Consider the following 5,599-nt stretch of genomic DNA (forward strand, 5'->3'; position numbering starts at 1 on the left):
ATATATAATATATTATTCAGAAGAGTGGGTGAGGATTTTAAGCACCACCGGGGATATGTCCACCAGGGGCATTGTGGGTCACCAGTCTCTTCTTTGATCTGCTTCTCGATTTCTAATATGAGGAGTTTGCTCTCGCAATGGTGTGCTGTTCTGCCAGGAGTCCAAAGCTATGGGGCTATTGAATCCTGAACTGGAACTTCCCAACATGTGAGCCAACATAAGGTTTTGTCTTCATAGGATGCCCATTTTTTCCAAGCATGGTGTGATATATGTCAGTGATCCACAGAAAAGGCTGTTTGGTTTGCTTCACTTTCTACTTCTACCCATTGAAAGCCACTTCTTACCAAATTATACTAGGAATTATTTTAGGAAAAGAAACACTTTCGAAGTTTCTCCTATGAAGTACTAATGGTATTCTGGCCGAGTGTAAGTCTTCCTTGGTTACTCATGTCCATGAGGGTGGCTTCCTGTGGCCAAAGGGACTGCGTTACCATCCCTGGGATTTCCTGCAGCTGGCTCCCGGAGTGCCAGCCAGCCTCCCCTCTCAGCCTGCCTCACTCCAGCTAAGTAAGCACACGGCTAGTTCTCACCTGTGCCATCTGGACCAGCTCTGCTGCTCTGCTGCGACAGTCTCCTGCCAAGTTATTGCTGAAGCAAATCTCAGAAGCAGGAACAGGAAGCCTATTCAAGGATCAAGTTTCCTTGATACAGATCTGTGTCCTCTGCACTGGCTTCCTGACTCCCACCCACCTTTCATTCTCCTGCTCCTGTGGCCTTATCTTGACTCTAACTCATTGACTTTGGGTGCCCTTGAACTGACCTTTTCTAATGGCAGTAGATTTCCATTTTTCCATGCCTAGCCAGTTCTGTGGCTAGACCCCGCCTGCCTCACTGCCTTAGCTTGCCTTTGCTTTTGGACAGTTGTCGTTGGCTCCAGATCCAGTGTAATGACTTCAGTTAGCTGTACCCAGGAAGACCTCTCCTAGCCCTTTCTCTTTGTGCTCCTGTGAAAGGTCTCTGAATGCTCATCAAAAGAATCTCATTAAATAAGGAAACTCAGAAAGATTTTTTAATACTATCTCCATGTGAGTGATATGCTGTGACATTGCAAAACCAAAGAAGCCACATCCAGAGGGCCTTGCTGATTGTTCTTCTGCGTGGTCTTGGGGTGCTGCACTAACTCCAAAACATACAATTTTCAAATATTATTTTGAGGACTAGATCTCAGAGCGTCTTTGACCAGGAGGAGGCGGTTTCACCCAGCTGTTGGAAGACTGCAATATATGTGATGAAAGGGATAAAAGCCATACATAATTCAGAGACACAATCATATCACTTTCCAGAGCACCAGCTGTGTGACTTTAGGCAAGTCTTTTAATTCTTCCAAACCTCAATTTCCACTTATGTAAAACTTGGACTACAAAAATCCACTAAACTATAGTCTTTAAAATTATAGAATGTTTTCTTTTCATGAGAGTCTTCCCTCCCAATTGGGCCCAAGAAATGCTCTAAAATATTGATATGATGGCTGATAAAAGAGTAGAGAAAAATTGAAGTATTCATAGACACATTAAAATTATAAAGCATTGTTTTAAATGTTATTATTATAAGTAAATTGTAGGTCAAAAAATTTTTATGGACAGAACACATTCCTCAAAAGTTCATGTTGCCTCCTCCTATACTTCATGAACTCAGACCGTACTTGAAACCTTTCACTTCCTCTCCTGGTGCCTGCATTAAGTTTATCCTCCCCCATTCGAATAATTCCTTGTCCAGACTCCCAACTTGACCACAGCTCCTTGAGGGCAGAAGAAGGTAGGTAGGTAGGTAGGTAGATAGATAGATAGATAGATAGATAGATAGATAGATAGATAGACAGATAGATACACATACAGACAGACATCATTTTGTACATATCAGGATTCATGTTTATATGCACTGACACATTTGAACCTTAAAAAATATTATTACATCCATTTTATAGCTATAGAAACAGAGGCATGAGTAGCACCAGAGCAGGACTCAGTCCCAGACAATTTTTTTTTTTTTTGAGTTTGACAAAATTTATTGGTTATTTTAGTAAAGACATTCATTTCAGTCATTTCTCTCTCATCTTGACCTTACATTAGTATTTCATTTGGGTCAAGAAAAGAGTATGTAGGAGAGGGATGTTATGTTAACAAACAGTAAAATGGACAAAAATGAGTTAAGTTTGCCTACATAAAAGTAAGTTGAAGTTAAATTCATATATCTTGATATAATTAAATCATGTAAGAACTAGTAGTTCTATATACATTTCCATTGTTTTACTTGGGGCTCAATCTAAGAACAATTTATCAGGCATATGCATAGGTTTCTTCTCTGGAGTTACTACCATTAAAAAAGATCAGCAAGTAACTACCACCAATAAAATAGTCTGAAGCTGCCTCCAAATTTAACATTGTAAGAGTTCTGAAGGAAATAATTGTATTATTTTTCTTTTGCCTGTGACTATGCTTTTAAAGATGTGTTTAACTGTCACAATAGAAAGTCCATATACAATACAAAAATACAAAACAAAGAGCTTACAATACACAGATTTAAGAGTATATGTGATGAACAATTCAATAAAATGTGTTTGAAGATGCATTTTCTTTCATTTTCAGTACCTACAATATGCTTCACTGGTCAATATGTGTACACTTAAAATAAACCACATTAACTGTTCTAATAAATTCTGTAATGAATTCAATTCAAATTGGATTTAACAACTTAGTAACATAAATGCATAAAGTTACAGAAAATGCATCTTACTGTTTTTTATCTTCGTACAATGTTAAATTTTTTTTTTGGTGTTTATACCTTTTAAAAAATAAAAACCAGCCAAATACTTAAGCAGTATGTACATTTGAATGTTTGGTGGTGGTCTGTATTTTAAAAGAAACAGCTTCCTTATGATTTGCCTCAAGTTCTGGTGGAAATGCTTACAGGAACTAGCTAATAAACAAAAAGCAAGAGAAGCACATTCAAAATACTAATTTACTTTGGTAGCAAATGGCTGTTCTTTGAAGACTGATGAAAGTAGACAAGACTATTAAGGTGAAATGGGCTATTTCAAATACTCGATACTTCACATAAAAATTTAAAAAAAAATTACTTTCTGTAGAAGAGCTAAGCATCTGTGTCCACTGACAGCAATGCAGTACCTAATATACGGCCACTTGAAACAAAACAAATCCCAGAGGGAAAAAAATGCTGTTCAATTTCATCTAAGTTTACTTCCAGTCAATAGCCAAGCAACGCTTTCTCTCTGATACGATACTCTCCCCTTTTCTCTAAGGCTGTTCCTGGGAGCCAGTTTTGGAAGTGAGGGAGTTAATTTAGGAGTAACTGCTTGTACTTTTACACAGACAGTAACTTTTTGCCTCCCTCTTAATGTGCTAATAGTTGTGTCTAAAAAAATATGCAATTCTTAAAAAGGTACCATTTCTGATTTCTTTTATTATCTGTAACCTTTGGAAACTAATCACATGAAAACTACAAAATTAGCAAATGTCTTGAAATCTGTATATAAAACATAAATTACCTCTAATTTCAAACTCTCACTTATTAGTGTACCACTCAATCTTAAAAAGAAAAATGAAAAAGCAAAAGCAAAAGCGGCTCCAAAGATAGTCTTATACCATTCTTTAAAAAAGGAAACTGTTCCTTTTAACTTTACACCCACCCCACACCCTAATTCAAAACACATCATTTAATTGTCTTGGTCATGGACATTTCCAAGATGAGATTTTATATTTCGTTCCCATAGCTTCTGGTTATCAGAAAACCCATGCTTTCCTTTATTGAAAGAGTTTGGTCCAGCTGATGTTGGTGTATCCCTTCCAATATTCTTCATCCTCATCTTTGCTTCTGGAGGCATTTCCTCTGGTTCACTGTCTTCATCTTCATTAAAAGCTGCTGCTACTGAAAGGGTTTTGGGAGCAAGAGTTGGAACAGTTTCTTTAGGCTTACTTGATCCAAGTTTGATGGATATAGCTGATGCTTTCTTTGTTGTCTGACTACCTATGGCAAATCCAAACTTGGAGATCTTTGTAGGCTTTGTTGGGAGGTCTGCAGCTTCTTCTTCAGCTGATCGCTTCTCAGCGCTGCGACTGGAACTTTCCCCTCCATTACTCCGGCGGCTCCAGCTCGCTTCGACTTCTCAGGCTTCTCCTCTCCCGCCTTTCGGTCCGCCATTTTCCCGGCAGCGGCCTCCCCTGCAGCCAGTCCCAGACAATTTAATGGGACAGTCTACATTACATAATATCAACATTATCTTCGTTGGATGAGTAGCTGGTAGGTTGTTGTGTGGGTTGTTCCACTTATTCTTCATCCTCTGTTATCTCTAGTCACAAAAAATGTATAATAAGGAAATAATATAATACAAAAATGTAGGGTCATAATTAAAAATTTGCAAGGTATCAGAGTAGAATGCTCTACTCAATATATAAGTGCCTTCAGTGGGGATCAAAACCTCGATAATTACCTAACCAACACTGTTTCAATTGCAATCAATAAAAATATTCATTTTCTATTCTCTCAGGCTTTCACAGAGAGCAAATTGGTCAAGCAATGGACATGACTCATCCACATGGCTGACACTGACAAAGGATCTACAGACTGCAGTACAGGATTTCAGGATAAATTCTGAGGGAATTTGACTGACATTGTAGGACATAAAAGTTACATTTCTTGTTATATAGGTCTTGTTCTGTCTTGATCTTAACCATCCAGCAGAAAAGTATAATAATGAAGTATAAAAAGTAAAGCCATATTAATATGCTGAGCTGTAAAAGGCTTAAGTCAACAACTTCTGACATTGCCAGTCCTACGGATAACCCACTACTATTATGGACTACTGGACTATATTGTAGTATTTTGCTGAATTCACACACCTACACTGTTTAAGTGACAATGGAATACCCATCTCTGACAAAACTATACAAAAAAAGGGGATACAAATGATGGACCATGTTGTATCTGTATATTCAAAATAGGATAGATATACAGCTACTTTCTCTTAATTCAATGAGAAGAAAGATTTGTGCTAATAGTGTTTGGACAGAATATCGCGTTTGCATCTTGTACTATGAATAACCACTAAGAAGACAACAGTATGAAATGTATTAATTATTGAAACGGTTTTACTAATAGGATTTGAAACTATCTCATTGCTATTTGTTTCTCAAGAAAAATATTTTTAAAAAATTTTTAAAAAAGAATTCAGCGTATGAATTTTGGAGCAGAGAAAATTAAGTCCATTGTTTTCAGTCTGTTCCTCGGTCTCCCTGGTGTATTTTGTACAATATTGTAGCAAGCTGTTTTGTACTCTTTCTGGAGGTCTATGAGGATTCTGAGGAAAGAAATGGAGATCGGACAGTTTTACCCAACAGTCTCTAAGTCTGCATGCTTTGCTTTTGAAAACTAAAAAATGTTCTAAACAAAGCAACAAAAATAGTGTAATTAAAAACAGCAACAAATATTCTCTTCTCAGAATTAAGAAATGTAGGCATTTGACACATGTATTTGAAGTGTTTTACAATTAAGTGACAATAAGTCCATAAAAAATAATGTTTAT

The 5,599-nt window shown here is 37.0% G+C and overlaps 1 pseudogene; it reads right to left on the bottom strand.

The window, feature by feature from the left end:
* Window positions 1-2,820: 2,820 nt before the first annotated feature.
* On the bottom strand, window positions 2,821-4,218 carry LOC101571103 (annotated as a pseudogene).
* Between the last annotated feature and the right edge of the window lie 1,381 nt (window positions 4,219-5,599).

Source organism: Octodon degus, unplaced genomic scaffold, assembly GCF_000260255.1.
Source record: "Octodon degus isolate 3935 unplaced genomic scaffold, OctDeg1.0 scaffold00004, whole genome shotgun sequence".
Taxonomy (NCBI): domain Eukaryota; kingdom Metazoa; phylum Chordata; class Mammalia; order Rodentia; family Octodontidae; genus Octodon; species Octodon degus.